Genomic DNA, 27,400 nt, shown 5'->3' with positions numbered 1-27,400 from the left:
TCTTTTTTTTGGCTTGGAAACTATAGTAACTCTAATTTTATTATTGGCAATGAAATTAATGTAGACAAAGAGATAATATTGCCAAGAATAATTAAATACTGCATTACTTCATGTTTTTTTAGGGTAGTGCTATTGATTTATGATTGCCCAGCGTCATTCCTCCTGCCTAATTACAACACGACTTCCTTTTCCTTCCTTCCCTCCTTCCCTCTTTTCTTTCCTTCATTCTAAGAATTTCTGCTTCCTCATTTTGTGCAGTCTTTTACTGTGGTGATATTTTTAGGTAGGTGCCTGCTTCCTTTCATGGACATTTATTTTCTTGCCCCCTGCACAAAGCTAAGCAGCGCACATGGAAGGGAAGGCTGAGGTCTTTCATTGAAGGGGACATACCGACCACTCTTTCTGCTGTGGTTCCTCTTAGCACCCATGATACCTCCTATCCCAACCTTGGTTCTCCAAACACCCTTCCAGGAGACCTTCAGTATGTTCATTTTTCATAATTAATCATTTATCCAGATAACTGCTGCTTACAACATAGTATCCTGGCTGATGTGGTTTGCTTCGTAAACTTTAAATGATTTTAGTCACTAATTATTCATATTAAAATAGTTAACATATATCTCAGTGTCTATTTATAATTGACATAAACACATATAACTGTGAAATAATGTCAAAAAATTCCAAGTACAAAAGAAAAGTTAGGTATTAATAGTTTTAGAGGAAAAACAATTATACTTACCTGGGTAGAGATGGGGAGAGGAAATCAGAAAAGGATTTGTGGAGAATACAGAATTTGAATTAGGCCTTAAAAAGCAATAACATTTGGATAAATGATAATCCAAACTGAGCAACCAGTTGCTGAATTTTGATTTTATGCTGATCCAAATAGACCTTTCTCTCTGGATAATATGCATTGAATGTCCTTTTTCATTTTCACTATCTATATATTATAAATAGGTACAGAATAGATTCCATATTCTAACACAATCTGATTACCTTAGACTGACGTGAGAATTGCCCTGTCTACCCTGAAAGAAAGTGATGGCAGTTGTGGTGGCTCCAAATGGCCAGGGACTCGGGGAGAAGGAACAATCTAAAGTATTAGTATTAGGTTCTCTATGAGATGATGCTCTTCACTTGTTTTTAAAAAATAGTTTTTGATGTCTTCAGAAACCAAATGGAGTTTTATTCAGTTACAAAACAATACAGAGATATAAATGTTCAATTGCACTCATGTGATTGTGTTGAGGGAATTGCGTGACCCCCAGGAGACCTACCCATCTGTGCTATGCCTATGAGTGGTAAGGAGCGATAGCAACTCAAGGAGCATAAAGTAGACTCATAAAGAACTTCTTCATGTGTTACAGACATAATTTAGCATATTTATTATAACGACTGAACCTAGAGAATGGATTCCTACGTGGAATGTTATGATCTCACTGAATATTGTATTTCACCTAGCTCCAGAAGCAATGGAGTCTGTATAGTCATAAATTATAAGGAAAGGTAAAAGTGACATCTGAAATATAGCTAATAGATTTTTTAAAAGTGTATTTTAACTATTTAAGGAATTAATTTGTGAATTGTTGAGATGAACAATGACTCAAAAAGATGATTAATTCTGAAAACATATCACAACACAGATTTTTAAAATTGTGATATATATCATTCCTATAAAAGAGTATAAAGGACATATGTACACACTTTAGCAAATAGTAAAAGAAATAGTCATATTCCTAGCACCCAGTTTAAGAAACACAGTGTTACCAGTATCTTTATAGTTCCCATTTTCCCTCTCATATCCATTCCCCTCCTACCTCCTAGAGAGAGTTGTGAGCTTGAATTTTGTGTTTATCATCCATCTACCTTTCATTATGATTTTATTACATATGTGTATATCTATACAGGACATTTTAAATTTGTATGGTGCTGAAGCATATGTAAATAGAATCTCTTGTACGTGTTCTTCTGTGACTTGCTTTTTTTCTCTCAGTGTTGTGTTTCATATTTAATCATGTTGATGCCTAAGCTGTAGTTATAAATGTTTACTTCTATATAATGTTCATTTGGAATAATGCCCCACAGATATTTTTATTCATTCTAATTACAATCAACATCTAGTTCTGTGCCCATTCTTAGTAAATGCAAACACATAGAAGGTGAAATAATTTAGAAATATGACTTTTCTATTTTTTTATTTTTTTAGAACCACATGAGCTCAGACGGTTTTTCTTTTTCTTTCTTTTCTTTTTTTTTTTTTTTTGAGACAGAGTCTCACTTTGTTGCCCAGGCTAGAGTGAGTGCCATGGAGTCAGCCTAGCTCACAGCAACCTCAAACTCCTGGGCTCAAGCAATCCTACTGCCTCAGCCTCCCGAGTAGCTGGGACTACAGGCATACACCACCATGCCTGACTAAGTTTTTCTATATATATTAGTTGGCCAATTAATTTCTTTCTATTTTTAATAGAGACTGGGGGGGGGGTCTCACTCTTGCTCAGGCTGGTTTCGAACTCCTGACCTCGAGCAATCCACTTGCCTCTGCCTCCCAGAGTGCTAGGATTATAGGCGTGAGCCACTGCGCCCGGCCCAGAAGGTTTTTCTATTTTAAATATGAACAGAAATGTGAGAGTTTGTCTAAAGTAGTATTATATAAACTTTTTCTATGACCTCAGTAAGACATAAATTGGCTTCTTTCAGAAAATAATACTTTGATTACAAGGGATGCCCTTTGCTGTTTTTTATTCCATTCGACTCCATTTCATTAAAAACAATTGTGTTCATGTCCTTCTGCATTGATTTCTTGAGCCACTAATGAATGGGTCATAATTGGCCAACCAATGGTTTTTAAAACATGGCGCTAGACCAGTAGTGCAATTGCGGGGTTGCAGAATCGCACACTGCCAGCTTTGTCAGATGGTGCCGCGTTGGTTTCCAATCAGCCGTACTGAGTTGCTTTCCCAATAGCAGCACCACGTGTGTTCCCCTTGCTCCACAGCTTTGCTCATTTGTGGTATTGTCAGAGTTTTCACGTTTTTCTGGTTTACTACCTTCCATGTGTTTAATAAAAGAAAATTGAACAGAAACCCCACTGTTAAGCTTACCATAGATAATTCAAAGTAGAGTAAATCTACTCAGTCCATCAATAAAAACCACAAATTCAGAAGAAAAAATCAGAAGTTACCATTTTGGGGGCATATTAGTCAATGAGTTTTTAAAGAAAATATTAGTTTACGCTAAACGTATACCCTTGAATGTGAACTGGAATAGATCCCAAATGGACTTTTGGGGGGTCTCAAATTACTTGTCTGGATCAAGAGTCAACTACAAAAAGCATAAATTTGTAGCTGCCAAAAATCTGCTTTGGGCTTAATCTGAATCAACAGAAATTTTAGCAAAATACCAGTGAGTGAATGAAAGGTGTGATTCTGGGCGTTCAGAGCTCAAGTCTACAACATATTGAAGGAATTCCTGGTGTTGTCTCTCCACTGTTTCTATTTAAACCTGGGCAAAGCTTTAATTCCTCCATTTTCCTGCTGTCTTCAATAAAGAATGATAAGAAGAGATTAGAATAATCTGCTTCTTTCACTCTTAATTCTAAATCCTTGAGATAAATTTCTGGTGTACGCGGCTCTCATTAGTGGTCAGTTAGGGGCTTGGGAGGCAGAGGAACTTGCAGACTGTGACTGGTGCCTGTAACTGGCATGTGGAAGGTTGAGGAGTGTAGGATTTCTGAATTTCCATGCAGGCAGTCCTGGAGAGGTTTGCGACATCCCCAAGCCCTCAGCCATTCCCAGCGCTGAGGCAGATTAGCAAGGCCAAGGAAGGCAGTTAAGTTATCTTCTTGTAGACAGGCAGCAAATTTATTTATGGCAAATTCTTTGGCCACTCGCCAACAGAGAACACTGTTCACACAAAACTGGTTGGGGAGGGGAGGCGGAGGGAGGGAATCGGGGAGGCTGAATCCTGGGTCTCAGCCACGCTGGGGCTTCCTAAGAGGAGTTTTTGAAGAGCTGTGCGGGTGAAGCCTTTTCTATTAACCATAGTGCTTAAAAAAGATGTATCCTAACAGTAGATGGGTCTTTCTGCTGCCTGGAAAATGACATTTTATAGAATTTCAGTGACAACATTGCATTTTGCAGAGCAGCACCTATGATCCAGGAAGTAGGGGAGTAACACTGTAAGAGTTAAGACAGGTGATTTTGGGTATTGGCCCTGTTGTCAGGCAATTTAAAAAATTAAAAAATAATGAACAACTTCTATTTAGAACTGGTCAGAGAGGTTTTCGCGCCATTAAGTTCCGTCTGTATTCGCAGGTTAAATGCAACCTATAGCGCCTTTGGCCATTTAACTCCCAGGTTGTGTTCCCTTCTTTAAAAAACCAAGTAAACAAACAGCTGATCACTCAAATGGGAACTCTCCATGTAGAGTATTTTCCATCAGTTGACTTAAAAATTTCCATCAGTTGTTAAAAATGAAAGTTCTTAAAAATTAAAGTTTTAATGCAATTATTTGCATATTCTTATTTTAAAGAAATAGCTTCATTTAAATGTGAATCTAGAGATTGAAATAAAAAACAACCCAGCAAATTTTAAAGTTACTGTTAGGTCTAATGCAGATTAATATTCCATTAATGACAAGAATTTATCACTCATTCATCCAACACTGTGCCACGCACATACCCGGCGTTTGCAAAGTTCTCTCATGCATTATTTCACAAAAGTCCGACAGGTATCTGACAGTGTCTCAGTGGATCCACCCAGGTCAGGAATGGCCAGGCTGCTAGCGACTTGCTCAGCCAGGCTGAATGGGGGGCGGGGGGAGGCAGGCAAAGGAAACTACAGGTGCTGGGATGTGAGTCACAATTCACCTGTCCCTCCCGGCATCCTATCCTGAGCCAGTCCCTATGTTTGGATGACAAAGTTGGGAGGAAGACAGCACTGGAGTGCCACTAGAGACTTCCCTTGTCATCCCTCCCAGGAAAACCCCGCCAAGTGCCGCAGAGCAGCCAGGAGGAGGAGCTCGTAGAAAGATCTCATGGCCGGGCTTTACCTGCACTGAAGGCTGGGCGGGGGAAACACTGTCGCACAGGTGGCTCTTTCTAATACCACTAAAGTAACAAATCCAGGTGTGTGTACAAGAAAGGGAATCCCAGAATGACCTGCTTTTGAGATGACCAGGTCTTATCGAAGTGGATTTATCATTAACTGGAAACAGCAGGCAGGAGGTCCCTGGGGATGGGATCTCTGAAACCCTCGAAGGAATCACCCGGAATCACCCAGGAGAAAGCACCCACATGTGGACATTCACCACCCAGAGCCCCAGCACCACATTGCTGTGGCCACACAGGACTTTGTCCTTTTCCTAAGATCCCTCTCCTTTCTATTCTTTAAAATGTAGAGATACTGGTCTGGCAGACTTCACCCAGGGAAGCGAAGAATGATTTTACAGAGTGCGTTGGATGAGGGTGATGTTTTAAAAAATAAAGCTATTTTCATAATTTTTACCACCATTGAGTCCAACTCCTCAATAAACTATTTACTTATTTATGTGAAGAAGTTAAGGAAATCAAAAATAGCGGAGACGATTGAATTTATTTTGCCTCTGCTGTTCAGGTCATAGCCTCTGCAGTCATGTTCCGGTTAGACCTGTCCATCATTCACTATGCATGTGAAGAAGCAGAAGTTGTCCTGTCCACATCCTTGCTTTGACAGATAGCTCAGCCAATACATCATCAGTCCTGAGCTAACACCCTATCTTCAGTCACTTTAAAGTTAACCTTGAACGTGAAACAGTGATGTTACCTATTCCTAAGTTCAGGAAAACCTAGTGTTAATTTTTGTTATTGACCAAACTGCTTTGTTGGTGCTGTTTTCCCCCTTGCCGTAGCTATAAGACTTCTGATAGTTTTGTGGCTATTTTAACTGCTACATTAAGTAAAAAAAAAAAAAAATTCTTAGATGTTTGATAACAAGTTGAAAACATTCCTAAACAACTGGAGGGAGGGATTCTTAAATCTACTTGGAAGGCATCCAGAACAGCTGGTGGCTATGCCTGAGTCCTAAAAAGTTGATAAAATAACCTAAAGGCAAACCGATCAGCTAGTGGCTTCCCTGAGCAATTCCACTTAATAAACTTTGTAGCCTCTCATGGAGACAAGCTAGCTTTTTGTCTCTGCCTTTCTTCCACATCCATACATTTGATAATATTTTGCATATATTAATAGACTATGTGGAACCAGTTGCCAAGTCTTTCACCCTCTATGCTATAGGGGTACCAATGGGCACAGACACTCTGGCAAAGCAAGATGGGAAAAGGAGAGGAGCAGAGGAAAAAGCTGGCTATAATTAAAACAGCTAATGGAATTCGTGTCCTCTGAGGAAGCTTAATGGCATGTGTGTCTTGGGTTAAGAAAAGATCAGATGAGTTTTAGCTGCTTAGGAGACTGTATCTTTCTTAGGAGATGGAAAGACATCAACCAAGGGCATGGAGTCAAATGCTTAGGGAGAGAGGAATAGCAGAAATTCTTGGTCACTCTTAAGATTCAGTGCATGGAGTGGGGTTCTAAAAAACTGGGAAGTTGGGCGCAGGAACTAGTGTCTTCCAGGGTCTCGCCTGCCTAGTGGGGAAGAGGAATGGAATAAGTCCCAACAAGCACGGCCAAGGAGAAAGGGTATTGCAAACTGAAGTTCACATGTGGGCAGACCATGAGTTGACTGACCCAACACCCATTCCCAGTTGTCTGCTTCTGCTAAGGTATCTAGGAGAGCTAAATGCCACTTTCTTAGTCTCCCTTGCTGCTTGGGGCAGACAAGAGGTGTAAGCACAAGACTGCTGAGGGGTTGTGGGGTGGAATTGTGGAAAAGCTTTTGCTTTTCTAATAAAAAGGACTTGTGTGGGTATTTTTTGCTCCTTCCCCCTTTTTCTCTTCTTTCTGCCTTGAATGGGGATGTGTTGCCAGAAGCTGGGGGCAACTGTCTTATAAAAGAGTGAAAGGCCAACAGAACTTCTGAGTCACTGTCCCTGACATTTCGGAGCTGCTAAACTAACACTAGCATCTGCATACCTCTTGTATTCTGTTATAGCAGAGAAATAAACTCCTATTTGTTGAGGGCACAGTAAAATTATTTTGATACCTGCTATTGACACATTCTTTATTATATGAGATATGTGTGTGTGTGTATATATATATAGTGTGTGTGTGTGTGTGAACTTTCTCTAGGTTAAAACTTGTCCTATTTCTGGGTGGGCTAGGGAAAGCCAGGGAGCCTATGCCTCTTAACAGTATCTCAGGAAACCACCTAGAGGAATGAATGAGATATTGCTTGCATGATGAGCTCCAAATGTAATGGGGCAATATCCAAAAATGAAGTTTCTGACTCATTGCAAAAATTTTTTCCAAGTTATTTTTCCAATATTTTGATAAGTTTTTGTGATTCATGCATTACAATGTCATTTCCATTCCTGGAGTTTGGGTGTAGTCTGTCATCCTGGTACTACTGAAGCTAGCAGATCCTTTAAGGTCAGTGGGAGATACTTGGCATAGAGAAGAACAGAGAGACCAAATTTCCTAAGGATGAGAGGGAGAGAGTTTATGGGAAGGCTAGAGCAGGGATTCCAAGAAAAATTGTTTTATTTATTACTGTTTCCTCTCAGTTAATATCTCTGGAACATTTTAAATAAGATAACATTATTAATTTCAAAACCAACGCATCTCTGTTATTCTTGGTTTATTTTAGAGTCAAAGCCCAACATTTAATTACCCTAGGGAAACTTTTCTTGTGAAATGTCTATCCCCACCCTCCCATATCCAGAAAGGATAAGAAACATACTGAAATGCATCTAATCTGATGAGCTTTGTGGTTCTATTTTCAAGCAGAAGTGCTGGGGATAAAGTTGGATGATTTGAACCATGAGGAAGGGATAGTATCCATCAAATTTTACATTTAGCGGAGTGTGATGAAAACAAAATAAAACAGGTGTTCTTCAAATGGAGATCTTGGAAATAGGCAAAGATTTTTCCATTCACATTAATTGTAATGTTTTTTTCCTGCATCATATTTGGCAAGAGCTTTATGTGAGGTATTGTGAAGGAAAATAATTAAGGAGCCGAATGAGAATTCAAGTTTGAAAGTTAAAATTTGCTGAAAGTGTCTTCTTAAGCTTTATTATTTCTGGTCTTTTTCCCTCTATAGCCAAACAAATCTTTAGAACTCTTCACAGTTCAAACACAATATTTTTTCATATCCATGAAGTGACTTTCTGAAGCTTCCAAGTACCCTTGTGCATGGCTTTTATGTCAGTGCAGCGCTTAGCAGGAATGGTATTAGTTATGCTTCCTGAGAATTCTGAGGGTGAACTCATATTGTTAACTGGTTCGATACTTAAGAAAACTGGCAAAGGCTTATCAGAGGCCACCTCTGTGAGCTCTTGGAGTAGTGACATGTGCCAAATGGCTGAATCGTTCTGTGCTTTGGTATGTTTTTAAAGAGTTCTCTAAACATACTCTAAAATGAAAAAGAGGAAACAGCTTCTTAGCTATATTGCCTTTTCAAGGTAGAGTCTCCATTACTATTTCATAGATATCTTTTTGTTTAGGTACTTCCTGGTTTAGAGTTGATACTAACTTTTTTTTGGATTAGGAAACATGCCTGGAAAAAAAAAAAATCTCTGATAAACCCACACACAATAGCCTTGCCAGAAACAATGTTCCAGTTCCAACTAGGTTTAGAAGGGAAGGGAAGTGCTAACATTGTCTTCTTTATCTAGAAAACTGTAAACTATTATATTAGCTAAGGATTTTGACCTGTCAGTGATACCCTGAGTAAGAGACTCACTGAATGTGACTGATTCGTTCCCCAAAGCAGGACAGGAGCAAGGCTGAGCGGGGAGACTGTGTGCTGTGCAGAGTACGTGGGTACGTGGTAGAATAGTTTCACTAAAGGTTAGTGGCTCTCACCCCACCATAGACTCTACTTTGGCTTCTTACAGGACTATTTGACTCAGACGGGGTTGGTTTTAGAATCAGGGATGACCAGGAAGAAGGTAAAGATCTGGATTCCCAGGTACTCAATTTAACTACTTTTCTGGCTTCTTGGCTTGTGTCTGCCAGGTGTCTTGACCACGTTGACATTGTTCGTGTTGCCTCTGATTGGGCCCAGAACTGTCCAGAGAAAACATTGGTTAAAAAAATACCAGAGCTATGTTTTTGAGGGGAGGAAAAGTTGGTAGTTAATTTTATATTGCTCTTCTGTTCTATGAGTTTATAAGCTAATGTGCAGTTTCAAGATATACTTATTTCTATTTAACAAGTCCTTATCAGCTCCTTAATGCTATATTTGTAAGGAAAATGATGGTAAGCATTTTTCTAATTATGCACTCAATCTGAAAAACACACAGTAATGCAAAAATCAAGTTGTACATATGATTATGCAAGTAGGAGATTGTAGATTTTAAAAACAATGCCAGATATTAGTTGCAAGAGCATTTGTTTAGGGGAATTGGGGGAAGGGGCAGTTTTGAAAGAAAAATGTGAGAACACAGAACTTTCCATCTCTGGATTTCTATTTACACTAGGGATGTTTGGTTCATTTGAGGAACTGAGATTTAGCTATCTGCTTTTGTTCTGTTTACTTTGTTTTTAAAGGCACATGAGCTTTATTTCTGCATGTAGGGATAGCCCAATGCAATGTTTCTTAAATCTTACTTAATGTAGGGCCTGATAGGAAAGGTATGTTTGTGTTGTGAGATAACTCTTAAGAATTAGATTTTCCAATGTTTCTTTTGAAGTTGAAGTATGTATTGGAACCTTGGGAAAAGTAATACAGGGAAGGGAGTCGGTCAGTAAAGGGTGAGTTATTAAGGCAGCTACCACTGTAGACAACTGAATTAATTCCATGGGGAAACTCTGGGAAATGGTGCATACTTCTCAGAATAATTCCTCTGAAGAGGCGAGGAAGTTTGCAGACTTACACACCCACTCGGTCATTATTGGTTGAAGACTGCTCCCAGGTAGAGTTAATTCCCTGGCACTTACACTTGAATGGTTCTGGCAACAGTCCTTGGGCACAGAGAGGCAGACCTTGGCCACAGGAAGTCAACTGAGTAGTGAGGTCCAGGAATATGGGTGAGTGCTGGCAATATCTATCTGTTCAAATGGCAAGTGGAGTTACTGTGAGCAGTCAAAGAATCCGCACACAAAAGCCATATTTACATATGGAAAAGTCTGAGAACCACTAATATAGGCCATTAATCCATAAATCATAGATTATCAAAGGATTGTCTAATGCAATTCTCATTTTGTAGATAAGGATATTAAAGTCCAGAGAGTTTTAATGACTGGCTCAATGTCACAGAACCACTTTTGGCAAAATGGTCTCATGATTTAATGATTTAATTATGATGCACAATTTGGTTATCATTCATTTAAGGGCTAGAAATTTCAAAAAAACTATGTAGACACGTAGGCATGATGGCTCCAATGCTCTTATGTTCCCTTTCAGCACCATTTCTTTCAACCCCTACCCCTCAAAATTGGGTTAGGAAAAGATATTTTACGTTTATTGATACTAAGGTATAAATGACTAAATTCACTTTATTTATTTATTTGTTCATTTATATATTGTAGAGATAGGGCCTTGCTCTGTTTCTCAGGCTGGTTTTGAACTCCTGTCCTCGAGCAGTTCTCCCACTTTGGCCTCCCAATGTACTGGGTTTACAGATGTGAGCCACCGTGCCCAGCCCTAAATTCACTCTATATTGAAGTATTGGGCAAGAATAAAAAGTAAAATCTTAGACTTCAGTGATAAAGTGTTAATATTTTCATTTAAGGGGGAAGTTACTTTTGGATTGAGAAGGCCTATGTCTAATTTTAAGTATTTACATGTATTGATTGCCATAGACTTTGGAAAACACTGCTGATCTTGTAGCCATTAAAGTGCATTATAGAAGATGAAACTAATTTAGCATGGGGAACAATGGTGGCCCTTTTAAGAGGAAATCAGCATTTAACAACTATGAATCCAATGAGTCATTACAATATAATCATTGCTAGAGTTTTATAATTTGGAAGTAGGTAATTGTATTTTTCATTGTATTGGGTCAAATACAAATTTCTTAGCTTCCTGCAGGAAAAGCCCATTTTTGATTACAAACTAATAGAAATAGCAACTATTCAAAGACAATCAGAAAATATTCTAACTACAAATAATAAAATAAATTTCAGTATTTGACTTTTAGCTACTGTAATGTTTTCCAAATCATGTTTTGATTTTGACTAGGATTAAATTGCATTTTGTTATAATCAATATTAATAGCTATCACTTTTTGAACTCCTACTGTGTACAGAGAAAAATGTTAGGGGATTTATGTACTGTATTTCTTTAACTTTACAATAGCCTTGCATGATAGACATTTTTTGTAAATAAAGGAATGCACATAATGAATTTATATAACAAATTTGATGTTTATCACATAATAGACATTTAGGAACTATATGTTAATTAAGAATGAGTGATTGAAGATTTTTCCCAAGCCTCAAATCTTCAAAGTGGTAAATGGAGCCAGCCAGGAGGCACTGGAGCCTTTGGGACTGCTCTAGCTGTCTGTACAGAGAAAGTTTTGAATGGGTGATACTGAAGACTTGGAAACTGGGATCAGCTTGGCCCAGAGGATGATCTGAACTGTTGAAGCTGGATGTTCTTGGGCCTGTCCACAGGCGATTGCCAGTGATAGAACTCTCTTCTCCCTTAATCCCTGACTTTGTAGAGTCCAGTTGATACCTTGGAGTAACTCTCATCTGAGAAATGAGTTTGTTTTCCCTAGATCCACATTATTCAGTTTATCAGTTTATGACTCCATCAGGGATTTTATGACTCTTCTTACTGCTCAGAGTCACATATTATTCATTGGTTCATTCACTCATTAAACATTTATTGAGTACCTACTATGTGCTGGGAAATTGACAGGATGCCAGGGACAGAAAAAAGTAAAACAATGGAGTAAGGTTGATATTGTGCTAGAAGTACAATATCAAGTACAACTAGGTTATCCACAAGTAACCTAGTAAATGACCAAATGGACCTCTTGAATTCTTCCCAGGATTTTAAAGAAAAATGCTATTGCAGAGAACATTTTAGTGGATCGGGGAATGGATCTAAAACAACGATGCTGTTTAAATGAGAACATACTATTCAGAAACGGGATCTTTTTTTTCTTTCTTTCTTTTTTTTTTTTTTGAGACAGAGTCTCACTGTGTTGCCTGGGCTAGAGTGAGTGCCGTGGCATCAGCCTAGCTCACAGCAACCTCAAACTCCTGGGCTCAAGCAATCCTCCTGCCTCAGCCTCCCAAGTAGCTGGGACTACAGGCATGTGCCACCATGCCCAGCTAATTTTATATATATATATATATGAGTTGGCCAATTAATTTCTTTCTATTTATAGTAGAGACGGGGTCTCGCTCTTGCTCAGGCTGGTTTCGAACTCCTGACCTCGAGCAATCTGCCCGCCTCGGCCTCCCAGAGAGCTAGGATTACAGGCGTGAGCCACCGCACCCAGCCCAGAAACGGGATCTTAAACTTTTATATCATTTAATATAAAATGACTGCAGGGTAAGTGAGCAGGAGTGAGGCACTTCCTGGAATCCATTTCCCATAGGCCAGCCCGAGATGTGCTACTGAGGTTTTCCTCATCACCCATCTAAGAAAGATCCTGGATCAACATACCCTGACATCAAACCAGCGTAAAACCCAGAAGGCAGGCGATTGGTGTGATAACCTTAAATGGCACCATTTTTAGTTAGCATAGCTCTCAGAGTGTGATTGTAGCACGGCTCTGTTATGTGGTCTTGTCGTTAATAATACTCAGTTAATGTTTTGGTGATCTGAATTCTCAAAGATCTTTTTTGTCACAAACGATTTGTGATAGGCTAATGTATCTCGGTTTGTTCACAGATTTGGGGGAAGGCATGTTTCGTGCTACATTTTAGTGCTAACAGCTAGTTCATGGTGTCATGAAATAGTTGAACTGTCCTTTAGAATTTTTTCCAGGATTCCAGATAAAATGTTTTTGCAAAGAACATTTTTTCCCTTCAAGGCTCACGTTAAAATAAAGGTCAGGAAATTCAATCAAGTAAACAAGCTAGCCACAACTTTCATCCAAAGGGACACACATCACAGGTGTCGCTTAGTGCTGCTGGAGTTGGTTTAAACACATTGGTTATGGTTATATATAGCACTTGAAGTCCAAACATTCACTCCAACTCCATCATCACTTACTTAGGTTGTCCCAGCAAATTCCTCTTGGACTATTTCTTTGCCAAGTTTAAAAAGCAATGGATTCTAAACTATTAATATAACACAGAAAAATCAACTTCTCCATTTTAGAAAAAGGTAAAGAGTTTTCCATTCCTTTCTTCCTTTCTTTACCCCAGGTGGAATCTTCTAAAATGCAAAGAAATTTTTCAATAAATACATTCAGTTGCTGCAACAATGAAAGCAATATACTCATTTATCTTGCTAAATGAAATTTTTATAAATTAAAAAAAATTGTAGTTTAAGAAAATAACCTGTCTTAGTTTTCCTGTTTTTATAAAACCGTGGAACATAAAATGATAATTGACATAGTAATATATTCACTGTGATTTTTAAGTAAACCTTTCAGTGAAACATATGTATAAGAATGTATGCTTCTTGTAAGTGCACAGCTTGATGATTTGTTACAAACCGATGCAGCCAGTAGCCAGTACTCACATCAGGAACTATACCATTACCAGAACATTGTCCTGGAAGCCCTTCTCTTGTTCTCTGCTACTCAATACTATTTCCTACCCCTTAGGGATAACCACTGCCCTAGCTTCTAACACCATAAACTTCTTTTGCCTATTTTTTTTTTGTACCTTATATAAATGGAGTTATGCAGTATGCACTCTTATATCTAGATAATGAATCATGCTAGCAGGGATGTGATTGTACCCACCTTTTGGTGAACATATACATGCATTTCTTTGTGGTATAAACCATACAGTAGAATTTGTGTGTCATAGAGGATGTGTATGTTCAGTTATGGTAGATAATGTCAAATTGTTTACAAACTGGCTCTACTTGCTTTCTTTTTATGCTTGCTTATACTAAACTATTAATTCTTCCCCCGATCTCATTTGTCATTAGAGATTTCCTTAAATTGAAAAGGTTATCTGGAAAACACTCTGTGGTATATATTGAAAGATCAATTTTGTTAATATAGTTATTTTCAGTGAAATGTTTTTGTGGCCTAAATATTAACTTGTGAAAACATATGTTCATAACAGTACTAACAATTCTACCTAAAAGCTGGACTGTAAGTTCAGTGAAAGATGAATCACCATGAGACAAGGCTGTAAACACTTGGAAATAGAGTATATATTCTAATCTTTCATAACAAAACTTTCCATCCTACCAAAACATACTCGATTTCTTTCCAAGAAAGTTAGGTGAAAACATGTTAGTAAGTCTTTTACCCAAAATATATCAGATAGAGTTTTTATTTTCAAGCAACTGAAACCAATTATGGTTAATTTGGCAGAAAAGAAATTTGATAAAAGGTTATTTGGTAACTGACTGAATCTCTTGGGAGGCCAGAGAACCAGGCTTGGTGACATCTCAGTCATTCAAGATGCCTTAAAACATATTTTGAACCGATTGCCACTGTCCTGGGGTACAGATTCCACAGCCTGCCCTGGTAGGCAGCCTCCAAGGTGGCCCCAGGGAACCTTGCATCCTGGTGTTTGTGCTCCTGTGCTATCTTCTTTCACACCAAATTGTAGCTGCTCTGAGTCACCAGTAGAATTTGATGGAGATGATAGTATGTGGCTTATGAGGCCAGGTTATAAAGGACATTGACGCATCTGCTTGGTCTGTTAGATTGCACACTGTGGGGGAAGCCAGATACCATGCTTTGAGGTCATGCAAGGAGCCATGTGGAGAGAAGCTGTGGTCTCCTGCTAAAGCCAGCACCAACTTGCCTTGTGAGGGAGCCAACTTGGAAGCCGGCTCTTCCTCTCCAGTCACAGCTTCAGACGATGATAGCCCCAGCTGATATATCGACTGCAAACTTTCGAGGGACTCAGAGCCACAGATGCTCAACCGTGTTGCTCTAAATTCTTAACCCACAGAAACTGGGACAGACAAAGGAATGTTTATTGTTATCTTAAACCATAAAGTTTATTGCACAGCACTAGATAGCTGATACAATCCCCAATCTTAGACATGGGTGACAGCTGCTGGAACTTTTTCCACCACTGCCAGTTTGGGAACTGGATGTATGTGCAAAATGAATTCTGTATACACCCCACCTCAGTTCATGGCTTATGATTCCAAGTCTGAGGCCTTTGCATTTAACTGACATTACCTGGGTTCGTGTGCCATATTTCAGGTGAAAAGAAGCCTTGGAAATGCAAATAGCTAACCTTTTGAACTTCTAGAATAAGAGGTAAGCTCTGCCTTGTAAGATTGGAAATCCCCCAAACCTAGGAAGAGTTTAGATACTCAAAGTGTGGGCTGTAAGGGTGCTGCTTGTGAGGTTTTGTTGTTGATCCACGTTGAGATCAGCGTAGACAGTGGGAATAAGCAGTCAGAAACTTGTATAGCAATTTGACATTGCCACAACATTGTTATTGTAGTAGACAAAAATACTGACTCACAACCAATTTGAAATAAAACATAAAACTGATTCTTCACAGATCGTTTGAGAAGCATTGCAGTATGCTGTATCTAAACAACAGGACTTGATTGAAAACACTGTGTCTCTCAACTCTGCCTCTAGAGCTTCAGGACAAAGCTGCTTTCTCACATAATTGACATCACTGAGTGATGATATTCTCTGCATTCCTTTAGTTACCCAAAGATACTGACACCCTTTACACATAAACTCATTGCATCAAAAATCAGATTATTTTGGCCCATAGACATGATGCAAATAAGAATCATCCTGTAATTGTCATGACAAATCTATGAAGTAAATGATATTATAGCACCCGTCTTACCAGTGAGATAGATAACTGAAGCCCAGAGAAGTTACGTGGCTCCCAAGCGGCAGAAGCAGGATTTGAATTCAGGCAGCCTGGCTCTATCTAGAGCTTGTGCTCTTGGCCACTCTGTTCCCTCTCTAAAGTAAGAAGAAAAAGATCGATATGGATCCAAAATGTTATATCAAAGTGTTGCTTGAATATGGACTTTATTTCTTCTTTAGATAGTGGCCTTTGCAAAGATCTCTAAGAACTTTTAGGAGAATTCTATTTTTCCTAACGGTCAATATACTATATATTACAAAAGATCTAATGCCTGCTATCTACAGCATTATAATGCCCTTGAGACATAGTAAGTGCTTACCTTCAAGAATGATGCCTTTCAGATAAATACTTTTGTATTTTTAGGTCATTAAAAAAAATTTTTTTAAAGGAGTATCTCAGGACTAATATACACAAATCTTTCGGAATCTTAATCTCTGAAATATTTTTCATGTTAGGTTGATTTCAGCATTACACATCAATCTTACTAAAGGTACATACAGACATTTTTATCTAAATTTGATCCCTCAACAAGCCTGGGCCATTTAGCAGACCAGAAGGACCAACCAGAGGCCAAAGGACCAACTTCCAATCACGAAGCAGCCATCATGGCCTCAGGAGCAAGTCAGGGCAAGTGTGGACTCCAAGATGGAGGATTTTCCGACAGCTTTTCTGTAGCAGTTCACATCTACCCCGTCACTAAGGGAGCCCTAACTGAAGATTTCAAGCCTGTAAATTCCCGGCACACTTCTGAGAAGTTGGGGACGGCTGAAAGTCATTTCACAGTAGGATTGATTTGCAGCCAGGATCAACCAGCCTTTGGCCTCATTTTTGTGTAGTTTGGATGATTCTATCATCAGATCTGCTTCTCTATATAAAATGTTTCCTGTTTGAGTTTCCTTTTTCAGATGAATGGATTTATTATCCTAGAGGAAGACTTTTCCTAGCTGTTCTGAGAAGGGCAGGATGAATGAAAGGTGATAAATCAAATGCATTTATTTGCTCCCTGTCAGCTGAGAATTGGTTTATGTGCATCATTTTATGGAAAGCAGAGGGACAATGACACACATATTGAATTTATTGAATCAGGTGTAACAGCACTGGAAAGTGTAAGGAAACAGATATGCACATATATAATAGAGTTAGTTCATTTGGCCACTTCTGATCTCACTAGGAAGTCAAGATGTGTGCACCGAAACCTTCCAGGCCAGTAAGCGGAGCAGAACAAAGAACAGTGTAGGATGGAGACTGACAAACTTACATGGACATGGACAAACTGGAATCTTAGGCAGGATGTATTATCATCGCTTAACACTTACTGAAAACATATTTATTAAACATAACTTCATATAGTCTTTATGACAGCCATTAAGGTACTATTGTATGTTCTATTTTACAATTCGAGAAAGTTAATTGCCTACATCAAATAGCTAATAGAAGGCAACTGGAATTCAAGCTACACTCCAGAGCACATGCTCTTAACTGAGTACTTCCAGGTGCTGCCTCAGGCTGGGCACAGAGAGGTGCTCTCTCTCTCTCTAGGGTGGGGAGAGAATACCGAACAAGCTAGGCAAAGATTGGGAGGTGAGAATGAAACTGTGTTCTGGGGTCAGTACAACTTGCCTGCCTAAAGTGAATGGTTTTGCAGGGAAGTTGGAGTTGATAAAATTGAAGAATTGATAAGGCTAAAAAATGTTAGAGGAAATAAAGATTCCTATATTGATGGATTCTGAGCAGGGAAATACTATTATGGAAAACCTTTTTCTAAGAAGGTGAACTCAGCAGTCATGTGTAGATGGACAGAAGAGGGAGGCACTGGAGCCTGAGGAGTTACTGGGAAGGTGTTGAGAAGTCCAGGTAAAAGCAGTGAAGACACAGCACAGCAGTTCTCAAAGTTTGGGTGTTGGGCCCATGGACACTCTTAAAAGCAACTGAGGACCCCAGAGTGTTTTGTTTATGTGGATTTTATCTGTCAATGTGTATTGTTTTTGAAATTAAAGCTGAGAAATTTTAAAAATTGTATTAAATCATTTAAAAATAGCAATAAGGCCAGGCGTGGTGGCTCACACCTGTAATCCTAGCACTCTGGGAGGCCGAGGCGGGCGGATTGCTCGAGGTCAGGAGTTCAAAACCAGCCTGAGCAAGAGCAAGACCCCGTCTCTACTATAAATAGAAAGAAATTAATTGGCCAACTAGTATATATAGAAAAAATCAGCCGGACATAGTGGCGCATGCCTGTAGTCCCAGCTACTCGGGAGGCTGAGGCAGAAGGATTGCTTGAGCCCAGCAGTTTGAGGTTGCTGTGAGCTAGGCTGACGCCACGGCACTCACTCTAGCCTGGGCAACAGAGTGAGACTCTGTCTCAAAAATAAAATAAAATAAAATAAAATAAAATAAAATAAAATAATAAAAATAGCAATAAAACTATTGCACATAAAGATACAAGTAATTTTCATGAAAAATGACTATGTTTTAAAATACATATCGTGAGAAAAATGACACTTTTATAGTTTTGCTGATTTCTTTAATGTCCAGCTTAATAGAAGCCAGCTGGATTGTCACACATCTGACTGTCATACACCCAGTCTCTTGTGATGTCACACAGAACGTGGGCTCTGGAAAATTCTACTCTACACTTGTGAGAGAAAGAGAGAAAAAGGCAAATCAGGCCGGGCGTGGTGGCTCACACCTGTAATCCTAGCACTCTGGGAGGCTGAGGTGGGAGGATTGCTTGAGGTCAGGAGTTTGAAACCAGCCTACTATAAATAGAAAGAAATTAATTGGCCAACTAATATATATATAGAAAAAAAAAGAAAGAAAAAGGCAAATCACACCTTAGTATTCTCATAAAAATAGTTTTGAACTTACAATATGCTGAAAGATTCTTGGGGTTTCTCATGTTCCTGTGCCATAGTTTGAGAACTGGAGACTGAGTAGGCCTAGGGGGAACTGCAAAGGAAAGACTCTTACACGGTGGGATCCAATATATCAAACCTGGGTGACCTGGGAAAACTGCAGTGCCTCCTGCAGAATGGGGATGCTCGTGGGGTAAGGCAGCTTGCTGGGGAAGTTGGTAGTTTCTGGTTTTGGTGTTTTGAATGTGAGCTGACAGATGGCTATCCAAGTAAACACAGAATTAGATCACAGAAGCTGATAGACTCTTTTGTTACCAATGAAAAGGAATTTTTAAAGTTAATTTAAAAATAAAGTAGAAGCACGTACTACAATTTCTATTTGATTCGTTACAAACTATTCAGTTTTTTTGAAGAATGTAACATTAGAGGAACTCAACTATACTACAAAGATTTTATTTTTTAAGATAAGGAGTAAATGTGTGAGCATTTATCATATTATTCTTAATATATTTTGTATGTCTGAAATAATTTATAATAAATTAAATTTTAAATTCACACCACACGCTAATCTACACATATCGCATGCACACACACAAAACACATTTATATTCCTTAGATCAGATGCCTTTTTTATTTCTATAAAAAAGCTTATTTTGTCTATTGGGGGGAAAAAGAAAAATAAAGGAAGTAAACCCTAAATCTTGCATCTTCTCTTTAGACACTGCAGTGCAGACTGCAGGAAAAAAACTTACCTGCAACATAGGGAAAAATTAGGGAAAGGGTAAGCCAAATGGGAAGACAGATGAATATTTCCAAGATTCCAAAGACCTATATTTTATTAAAAGCATTTACCAATGATTCAATCAGACCTGATGTTCCCAGAGGAATTTGCAGCACTTATTGGAAGAGGTGAAGGCAGAGAAAGAAAGAATTACTAACTGTGTGATGAGTTTCCAGTAATATCAGAGGCGTGGGAAGAACAAAGTACTTAGAGGGCGCAGCTGAAAGGATGGGACTGCATGTCCCTAGGAGGCTGTCTAGCAACGCTTGGCTCTGGAATTGGCTCAGTAGACCTGCATGTGAGTACTGACTCAGTCAGGCACTGCTACCTTTAAGACTTAGAATTACTTCATTGCATAAGCTTTAGTTTCAAAATATTTTTATTGATAAATATATGGTAATAGTGGCTGCTTTGCAGGATTGCAGTGAGGGCCAATGCAGGGTAGGACCCAGGGAAGTCAGCCCCTCGCACTGCATGGTGCTGACCAGTAAACGTTCACTGCCCTCCACACTCACGCCCACCCACCGCAATATCCACGGCTCTCTCCTGGATGATTTTAAAATACTGCTGACGGCTGCCTGTGCTTTCCATATTCTAACTGCTTTGATTACAATCTTAGCCACCACGTCAAGTAATTGTCCTTCTTAAGGCTCTGAAAACCTTGGCCCTGGCTTGCACCAGTCTTCACTCATCCGAAAGCATTTCTGGAGCATTTGCTATGCTTCCTTTATATGTGTTTCATAGGCTTTGAATTTTCTGATTCTTCTTTAGCTCTACAACTATTACATCTCCACCCCATTACATATATTTATTTGCTCTATAATTCATTCCAAATTGTTTCCTATAGCCATTTTAACAAACTAAGAAATGAAGTAGGAAAGAATATATATCTTGGCCGGGTGCGGTGGCTCACGCCTGTAATCCTAGCACTCTGGGAGGCCGAGGCAGGCGGATTGCTCAAGGTCAGGAGTTCAAAACCAGCCTGAGCGAGACCCCGTCTCTACCATAAAAATAGAAAGAAAATTAATTGGCCAACTAATATATATAATATAAAAATCAGCCGGGCATGGTGGCGCGTGCCTGTAGTCCCAGCTACTGGGGAGGCTGAGGCAGCAGGATTGCTTGAGCCCAGGAGATTGAGGTTGCTGTGAGCTAGGCTGACGCCATGGCACTCACTCTAGCCTAGGCAAGAAAGTGAGACTCTGTCTCAAAAAAAAAAAAAAAAAAGAATATATATCTTATTCCATATTTTACATAGGAAAGTAAATATGATAACAAAAAACTCCTAATATTCTTTAAAGAAGGATGTCTGGGGAGTGTGTTTAAAGGCAAGATGAAAGGGGATGATTGTTAGAATATCTTAAGTCACTAATAAGTTCGCAGGCAGAAGGAGGCTGTCATTGACCCTCTTTGTCTACTGTTGTGGCTATTCAGTGAATATACTCTGAGCTGGGACTCTGGACTAGAATGCAAAGAATGCATTCATTCTTTGAATGAATGAATGAATGAATGGATGAATGAATGAGATAAACAAAAAAATACAGTACATCTAAAGACTGCTTAGTCAAAAATAATGCCCATCCACAGAACGGTATAAATTGCACTGTGTGGATAATTTGGCCAAAAGGGAAGCTAAACTTTTTGAAAATCAAGAATTCCATTTTTGGTGCTTTTTTTTGACTCAGGGATATAATTCATATTACATAGGGATAAAAGTTAACCTTAAAGATAAGTAAAACATCTTCTTGCTAATAATTGTTTCATAAATATATGTGTTCTATAAACTAACATAACCCTCATTTTTTTTAAGTTGTTTCATGACCTTTGCAAACAAATGAAAGACTCACATTTGCTAAGTTCCCTTTAATACTTAATTACTAGAAATTTAAGGACCTAGCAGGGACTGCAGCTGTTCTGAATTTCAATTATTTTTCTGCTTATCTTCCAGACTGATAACTTGGAGCTCCGGCTGGATGCATTCCATTTTTCAGCAACGGGAAGCATCAAGAGAATCTTGTTTCCCACATAACTTAGTGGAACAGGAGAACTGGGTCACCCAAGAGCTTCAGCGAGGCTCTTGGGAGGGCTCCGGAAATAAGCAGGAGCATTTACACTACTGAGAACAAGTGGTTTTGATCAAAACACTCAGCAAGTAAAGCAGGACACTGGGTGGGACAGAAGAGGTAGTAGAAAAGACTATCTGACTTATTAAAGACTGTCTGTGTAAAATAACGATACATTCTCCTTCTGGTGAATCTGAGCATTTCTTGCCATGTTCTGGCAGCAAGATGTTGAATCATATGTCTCACGTAGAATTGTAGGTTTTTGCAGAGTTTGATTGGATCTCAAGCATCACCTTGATCAATTTCTTTAGAGCTGGGGAGAGTAGGATCCAGAGAGGTTCAAGGACTTATCTGAAGTCACACAGCTAGTCGGTGGCAGTGCTGGGAACAGAACCTGTTTCCTATTCCCAGTGTGTGCACTTCCCTCTCCCACACATCTGCTTCCTCTACTCCTTTAAGCGTCTTGTTCCTTTAGGCCACAGCTCAAGTGTTCTGGTGGGTATTCTCAGCACAATCTCTAGATTGCTGTTTTTGACACTTAAGTGTTTGGCTTCCTTCTTGTCCGCTAATTTTTTTTTTTAAACCACGCTTTTGTAAAATCATTAGGTTCTGTGGTAGAGTAGGGCACTGATGTTTGAGAATTTGTTGCATTTGCACAGTTTCTAGATGGCAAGTGATACATAGCTGTATGCTGCTGGATTAAGGTGTGTTTAAAGAATCATGCAGCTGCAAGGAGCTGTGTGGAGCAAGTGAGCCAAGTCCCTGCTTTGTAGATGAAGAAACAAAAGCCTACAAAGTTTAGGGGCCATCAGTTTAAAATACAAAAGCCTTAACATCATATGAGATTCTATCAAAGCAAAGTTTATATATTTGAACTTCGACTCCATCAAAGATTCCACAAAAATGTTCACTTTTTTAATTAATTTACAAAAACTGTTATTAAACTGTTATATGTTGATATACGTTATTTTGTTATTCATTGTTTCATTCATTTGGAGGGATTCTATAGGAATAGCAGGAAAGCATCAACCAGTAAAAATTATTTGAAGGCTAGGCTCAGTGAAACCAAATAGTTTCATGCCATTTGAGTGGCAATAGATTATTGTGATCATTAACATTATGACTCATATTTTGGAGATGTACAGTATTTGCCAAATGAATGAATAATAAATATGAAAGTATTTGGGTGAACACAAAGCATTCCACTTTAGAATGCTGATGTTGAGCAACACATATTTGGTAAATTTTTCAAGTTGAGAGTCAATTGAAAATTCACTGGGAAACTGAATGTCCAGAACAAATATCATAAAGAATATTGCCGATTCTGCTCTGGGATACCTTTACTGACGGATTAATCTGAGAAATAACAGTTTGTGAAATACTAAATGACATTGCAAATTATAAAAATGGAGTTCTCATAATATTTAGTTCCCTGCAATTTAAAAACCACATGTTGGCCTTTCAATAACGATTTTAGCCATATCAGGTGCATGAATAGACTCCAGGAACCATCTGCTATAAGGCTGCCAATTAACTTTGCTGTGTTCTCCCGGAAATACTGACTGTTCCATTAAAACAAGTGGCTTTTCCAGGAAAAAAATGATCTTGGGATTTTCTTTGGTCATTAGATAGCTGCACGCCAGATAGGAACATAAAAATTTTCTTTGTGTGGGGAAAGGAGAGAGCTTTCCTGAAGTTTGACTCATATTACAAAAATGGGGGGAAGGGATTTAAGTGCTTATTTCAGTTCCTTTTCCAAACATGGAAAGTTAAATGGTAGTTCAGTCTCAACCCTTTCAGAGAAAGATCTCATTGCAAATGTAAACTTCACTGCTCAAACCACAGTGTTTCATATATTACAAATAACCCAGACTTCAAGATTTAAAATGCCACATGCAAATCCTAGTTTAAAGTCCAGAAGTGTTGGTGAGATCAAAAGCAAAAGAATGCTATCTATGGTCTTAGATGCTCATTTAACCTTTAACCTTATTTCTTTTTAACTGTCTACATTATGACAGTTAAAAAGCTCCACATTTTATCCTTTTAATTGTAAAACAGATGAGAGAACTAGTATTGCTTTGTTATTAGTTGGCCGCGGAGGATATTAGTGCAGAAATGGAGCTTAATCATGGCCTTTAAATTTTAGATGTGCTCAGATCCATGAGGCCAGGTTGCCTCGTACTCTGCTTTGCTGCCGTGTGATAGAGAGGGATCGAATTTACTTGACTCTTGTAAGTGACCTTCTCTAAGGATAAAAGCTGCATAGAACATATTTCTTGAAACAAGTCAGAAAACTTCACCTGTAATTCTATCTTTGCAATGTTCTTGCTTCTGTGAGCCTCAATGTTCCCAGTTTCTGAAATAGGAATCATCGCTCATCCTGTGTAGCTCTTAAATTCATTGTGACAATCAAGATAGCCTTGAAAAATTGTGAAGTCCTGCAGAAGTTTAAGGTACCATTGTAACTGTTGAGTGCTACATGTACTGAGGTTGACAAGGGTAAACCTTTGATTTTCTTTACTGGAGACACTGAAACACACTGAATATCAGGTACCTGTCCAGAGGGTGCCTATTGCTCTAAAATTGCTTACCTAGAAAAGGGTAAAAGTCTACAGAGGTGGAGTGGAGAAGACAGAAATTTTTTTAATTAGCATATGAAACACAGTTTTCTGTCACCTAAGAAAGTGCTTTCTCCCTGCCTCCCTCCCCCTCTCCCTCTCTCTCTCTCTCACACACACACACACATCAATATAAACCCATTGATTCCTTTTTGTTCAAGTTAGTAATAATCCATTATTTTCATTATTCATATAGATTCTCAAATTGTCACAGATTTGGCTATAAGGAGTCCCTTCAAGCTTTCTCCTTTGGCCCACTGGCATGTCCTCATCATATTTCATTCGAGCTCTTATTTATTTTTGCATAAGCTGTGTTGGGCTCATCTTGTGCTTTCCCTTCCCCAGCCTTGGAGTCAGCCATTTTCCTAAGTAGCCCTGGTTCCTTTTACTAGAGTAAGGAATATAGAAACCAAGCTCCTCATGCTAGGTGTGCTCATTGCTACCATAGTGTCACTGCTTTTAGGTTTTTTGAGGTATTCCCTCAAAAAATAAAGGGAATTAAGGAAGGAGAAGTGGTCGGTCAGAAGTGTGTGTCTGTTTGTAGGTGAGATAATGAGTCTTCCAAGTAGAAAGAACAGCATGTATAAATTTTGTGTGTGTGTGTGTGTGTGTGTGTGTGTGTGTGTGTGTCTGTGTGGTTTGTGTAAAGAGAACAAGAGAGAGGAAGTAGGAGGGTAGAGGGGTTGGGAGGGGAAGAGAGAGATTTTATTAAATAAACTTCCGTGTTTGGGGAGCATAGGTTTCTTCATGTGTGGAATATGAGACACGGGCCTAGAGACAGAGAGAAACTATACCACGAAGGGCCTTGTATGCCGTACTAAGATACAGAGGCTCCTCTACTTACAATGGGGTAATGTCCTAATAAACCCATCAGAAGTCCTAACTATTATAAGTCAAAGTGTATTTGATACCCTAAAAAAATCCATCATAAAGTCAAAGAATCATTACTCAAACCAGTGTAAGTCAGCGACTGCCTGTATTTGATTTATTCCCAAAGCTGAAGGCTTTTAAACAAAGCACCTTATTGGTGACTGTAACAGCGAGAATTTCAAGCAGAGCTTCAGGGACCAGGAGAGGCCGTGCACAGTAGTGAGGCAGGAGGGTGTGCCGTGGGGCGGATCCGTTCTCCCAGCTCTGCCCACACCACGCTTCTGAGATGGTGGATTACTTGGCAGCCCGGACTTCTCCCCTTCCTTCCATCCTTTTCCCTTCCATCATCCTGTTCAGGCTTTCTGTCATCCAACCTGAGGAAATTTAGAAATAAGACTGTTGACTCCTGCTTTCTAGTGGTGTTCACAAAGTCTTTTTTTTAAAGATAGAAGCATGGAAAGATAAATAACGAAAGCCCAAAGCCATGCTCTCTGCCATCCATCCTCTTTTTTTTAGACAAAGTCTCACTCTGTTGCCCTGGCTAGAGTGCCATGGCATTAGCCTAGCTCACAGCAACCTCAAATTCCTGGGCTCAAGCAATCCTCCTGCCTCAGCTTCCCGAGTAGCTGGGACTACAGGCATGCGCCACTATGCCCAGCTGATTTTTTTTCTATATATATTTTTAGTTGTCTAGCTAATTTCTTTCTATTTTTAGTAGAGACAGGGTCTTGCTCAGGCTGGTCTCTAACTCCTGAGCTCAAACCTCTTTATTGATGTGTAGACACAGAGGACATTCTTGCTTTATGTACTTTATAAGAAATTTCTCATCAACTATTAAATTAATCATGGCTCTTATGTTCTAACTCATAGCAGATATCACTCACAGCCCTAAAAATGTGTTGCTTCTCTTATCTCTTCGTATTCAGTGGCAATTTATTTTTCTCTTGTTTGGCCTTTATGTTGGAACATGTATGATCCCAACATTGCTTTTTTGTGCTTTTATTCTGATGGTGTGGAATTACTGAGTTGCAGAGTATGCATATGTTAAACTTTACAAGATAATGCCAAATGTTTTCCAAAGTGACTTTACTAGTTGGCACTCCACTATCATATAAGAGTCCCAACATTTGGTATTTTTAGACTTCTTTTGTTAAATCGTGTATGTGTGTGTGTCTCTGTGTATCTTCTTATTTTTCATTCTCCAATTATTGGTAATGCTAAGACTCCTTTCCTATTTTGCCACTCAGTTTTTATTCTTCTGTGAAAATAAGTGTGTCGTGCTTTTCTTTTTCCCTGGTTCTCTATTTGGTTGTTTGCTGCTTTTCTTATGTATTTGAGCAGGTTTTTAAAAAACCTTAACTTTATATACATATTTGAAAACAGATATTTGAACTCCAACAGATACTTGCATGAAAATATTCATTGCAGCATTATTTATACCAGCCAAAAAGTGGAAACAACCCAAGTGTAGTGTCCATCAACAGATGAAGAAACAATATGTGGTATACACATATAATGGGGTATTATTCAACAATTAAAAAGAAATAAAATTCTGATACATGCTGCAACATGGATGAACCTTGAAAACATTGTGCTAAGTGCAATAAGCCATAAACAAAAGGATGAATGTGGTATAATTCTACTTACATGAAATATCTAGAATAGACAAATTTCTAGAGACAAATAGTAAATGAGAGCTTATCAGGAACTGGGAAGAGAGGAGAATGAGGAATTATTGCTTAATGGTTACAGAGCTTCTCTTTGGAGTGATGGAAAAATTTTGGAAATAGTGGTGATGGTTGCACAACATTGTGAATATAATTATTGCCACTGAATGGCACACTTAAAATGGTAAAAATAACAAGTTTATGTTATATATATCTTATCACAGTAAAAAACAAATCAGTTAGCACATTTGTGTGGATCCATTTCTGATCTCTCTATTCTATTCCATTGATTCATGTGTCTTTTTCTCTGCCAGCACCACACTATCTGGATTACTGAAGCTATACAATGCCTTGAATTTGTGTTGACTGAATTCTCCCATCTTAATTTTCTTTTAAAAAATTCTGTCGCTATTCTAGTTCCTTTGCTTTTCCATATAAATTTTAGAATATCTTTTCTACACCCACAATAAAAATACCTGGGATTTTGTTAGAGATTGGTTAAACCTG

At 38.7% G+C, this 27,400-nt stretch overlaps 1 long non-coding RNA gene across 1 annotated transcript in view; it reads left to right on the top strand.

The window, feature by feature from the left end:
- Window positions 1–21,891, top strand: part of LOC105869733 (uncharacterized) — a 48,203-nt gene extending 26,312 nt beyond the window's left edge. The window contains exon 3 of the long non-coding RNA XR_001153249.2: window positions 21,624–21,891. This is a non-coding gene — a long non-coding RNA (uncharacterized LOC105869733). The remainder of the gene's footprint in view (window positions 1–21,623) is intronic.
- Window positions 21,892–27,400: the final 5,509 nt, after the last annotated feature.

The sequence above is a fragment of the Microcebus murinus genome, chromosome 7 (assembly GCF_040939455.1).
Source record: "Microcebus murinus isolate Inina chromosome 7, M.murinus_Inina_mat1.0, whole genome shotgun sequence".
Lineage (NCBI taxonomy): Eukaryota > Metazoa > Chordata > Mammalia > Primates > Cheirogaleidae > Microcebus > Microcebus murinus.
This window is presented reverse-complemented; position numbering and strand designations above follow the sequence as displayed.